Source organism: Penaeus japonicus, unplaced genomic scaffold (assembly GCF_977035675.1).
Source record: "Penaeus japonicus unplaced genomic scaffold, GWHDUDI00000001_assembly GWHDUDI00000041, whole genome shotgun sequence".
Taxonomy (NCBI): Eukaryota; Metazoa; Arthropoda; class Malacostraca; order Decapoda; family Penaeidae; genus Penaeus; species Penaeus japonicus.
In genome coordinates, this window is record NW_028234443.1 from 14,927,198 (window position 1) to 14,930,872 (window position 3,675).

Here is a 3,675-nt window from a genome sequence, read left to right on the forward strand (position 1 = left end):
TTGATTATTGTATGCCACAAAGTACCATTTCCCATAACCAATTCTTTCTCTGTTTTGAAAAACTGTCACACCATCAAAAACTGTGAGATTTATAAAGATGGAAACATATCACCAACAGCATTTCTACTGTGGCACATGATACAAGAAATTCAAATGTCATACCAAGGACAATTGTAATCCACACCCCTTCCTTGCACCCTTAAATGTCTTAAAAGATGATAATAACATCGTCATCACTAAACCAGATAAGGGTCGTGGAGTTGTTATCCTAAGCAAAGTTGAATACCTTAATAAGCTTAAAACTATAGTTAATGACACTTCCAAATTCAAACCAGTCATGTATGACACCGCTACTTATCTACTGAAACTGGAAGACAAACTAAACAGACTCTTGCGCTCGATAAGAACATCTATCGGTGAAACCACTTACAACCTCCTAACTACATGTGGCTCCAAACCTGGTTTCTTATATGGCCTTCTCAAAATTCATAAAATCCTTCAACCACTACGCGCCATCATTTCTGCTACTGGAACCTTCAATTATAATGTTGCTAAATTCTTAGTTAAGATCATCACCCCATTGACTACTAATGAATATACCATAGAAAACTCCTTTTCATTTATTAAAGAAATAAGTGACCTTAAACCACTACGACCTGTCACAATGTCCAGCTTTGACATTATTCGTTATTTACTAATGTTCCTCTCAATGAAACCACTGATATAATCATAAACAAAACGACCTCATCACTCTTAAACTCGTATGGTCTAAACAAGACAACTTATGAGAAACTATTGGATATAGCTGCTCACAATTCAGTGTTTACTTTTAATGACTACTATCTACACACAGATAGACGGTCTAGCAATGGGATCGCCACTTGGCCCTTGTTATGCAAACACTTTCCTTTGCCATCATGAAAAAGCTTGGTTGAATAATTGTCCTGAGAATTTCAAACCTATTTTATATCGTCGTTACATGGATGATACTTTCTTACTCTTTAATGACCCCTCTCACATTAACCCTTTCCTTACATACTTGAATTCACATCCCAAATATTAAATTCACTTGTGAAATTGAACAAAATAATGAACTATTATTTCTTGATATATGCATAAGTTGGACCAGTTTTCATAAAGAAGTTTCATTCTTAAAGGATTATTTCACTACAAATGGGTACCCATCTTACCTATTTTATAAAGCACTACGAAATTTCCTGTGTCAGAAATTCCACCCGAAACCTGTACCAACCACAGTCAACGAAGACATTAAATATATAAAACTTCCATATATGGGCGGTCTTAGTTTTGATCTTAGAAAACCATTAAATCCTCAGATCTGTTTTCGTTTTTTTTTTTTTTTTTTTTTTTTTTTTTTTTACAATTCTAATACTATCGGATATTTCATTAAGAAAAGAGAAAATTGCGACTCTAAACAAAGTTCGAATGTGGATTACCTGTTTAAGGTCGATTCACACACATCAGTGACGTATCAGTGCTGTGTCCGCTCAGTGTAAGTGATATCCGTGTTGTTTCTGTGACGTCTATGCACAGACATCCGTGGTGATGCCGTACAGCGTGAAAACAGTGTTTTCCAGGATGGCAAAGTTTTGGACGTGGAGTTGGCAATGATTGCCATAATCCTTGATGAAGAAGAAGAGGCAAAACAAAAAGTGAAGAGAAAGTGGGTACATGAAGCTTGGCCCCCCGCAATAAGGAACCGCCTTGTCGTGGCGCAGGGGCTTGAACTCCTTCCTCAGAAGAGCCTGTTCTAGAAATGGCCAATCTCTCCCTCCCGTTGAGGTGGCCTTCTAGCGGTCGATTCTCCGAGGAAGGACGACTAAACGTTCCTAGGTGCTGATCTAGTAGGTGGGATTACACCCCCCCCTGGTCCTCCCCCCAGGGGGGCACACACCTGCCCATGTGTTTGCCGTGTGTGGCGCCCCTGTGCGCTGGGAGATGGTAGTCCTGGAGGTTGAGCGATGCCGCATATGAGTACGCCCTGCAGCTAGCAACACACCTCTTTGGTTCTCTATTCCAGCAAGACAGGTGGCCTGATCTCGGCTTGATTAGGTCAATCGGCTGGTCTCTCTTTCGAGCTAGGCTAGGGTCAAGCAGCTCCTGTCTTGCAGGCAATCGCATGTATTTGTGAATGCCATCAATGCGAGATGGGGGTTGCGTATATCCTCCCACCACCCCTGTGGCTTCTGAGCATGGTCTCAGTGCACAGCTTCCCCTTGTTGGACTCTGTGGTGGGTGAGGGCATGGGAGGATTAATTGAACGCTTTACTCTATGGCATCTTTCAATAAAAAAAACCCTGACTGACCCCCATGTTGACGAGCCTGGAACGAAGAAGACCAAAGCTGTCACCTTGGAACCTTTTAAGGTCCTTGGTGACAAAAGTCGAAAGTTGAGAAAGGCTCTGGCGTCGGTTCAGAGAAAGCCTACCCAAGAGCCTCGGGCTGGACCCTCCAAACCAGCCCTTGGCACTGACAAGTCTCTGGCGTCGGTTCAGAAGACGAGTCAAACCAAAAATGGAAGCCAGACAGGACCCTCCAACCCTGCTGGCCCCACTGCCAAAATTCCGGCGTCGGTTCGGAAGGCAGGCACTAACCGTCCTCGGCCGGCGAGTCTGTAGCCCCGAGTCGTTTCCCCCAATTTAGGGTTCCCTCTAAGCCTGAGGGATTCGACAACGCTTATCAGATAGTACGAGCTCTGGAAACCAAGAGGCAGTGCCATCTGACGATTAGAATTGCCAGAGACAAAGGCATGATAATCATCCCTAAGGACCAGTCCACCCTCACCTTCCTCCAGGAGACTGACAAGCTCCTGGACGGGCGGAAGGCGAGTTTGGCGGCCCTGACTTCTGATGAGAGGAAGTCCAAGATGGTGCTTCTTGGCTTCCCTCAGATGTATGACCTTGAGGTCATCACTGCCCATCCCAAGGTGGTGAAAGCTTCCCGACTTTCCAAAGGGAAGCACCCAACCAGGTAAGTCCTGGTCACCTTGAAGGGAGCCCCAGTTGCGTCCTTGGACCTTGGTAATTGGGGCTCCTACAACCTCAGGACGTATGTCCCGGACCCACTCCGTTGCTTGACGTGTCAGAAGTACATACACCACCAGGCCACTTGCTCTGCAAAGCCGAAGTGTGGTGTCTGTAGTCAGGCACACAGCACGGAGGTGTGCCTCAAAGCACACAAAGACGGCAAGCGGGACACTACTGCCAAGTGTCCCAACTGCCACAAAAAGCACCATGCCTGGAGCCTCGGTTGTTCCGTCAGGAAAGAAGCTCTTCGGCGGCAAGAGGTCGTTGTAAAACGGCCGGACTTTGTTCCTGCCCCTCCAGGCACTTATGTCTGGTAGCAGAACAAAGGGGTAAGGGCTCCCCCCCTCCTAAGAGGAAGGAAGCACCGCCCATAACAAAACCACCACTGGACACCTCCAACACAAAGGAGTTTCCGGCCCTGGTGGGTGTTCCAAGACGGAAACAGACCCGGAAGGGGTCTGGGAACACACCAAAGGCCACCCCAAGAGCAGAGAGTCAAACTCTGTTTACAGAGAATGACTTGACGCTCCTGCTGACGGCAGTTGTCACAGCAGTTGCGACAGCATTGGGAAGGACCAGTGAAGAGACGGAGAAGGCAGTCAAGGTCGCCGTGACGGCAACGACCCAG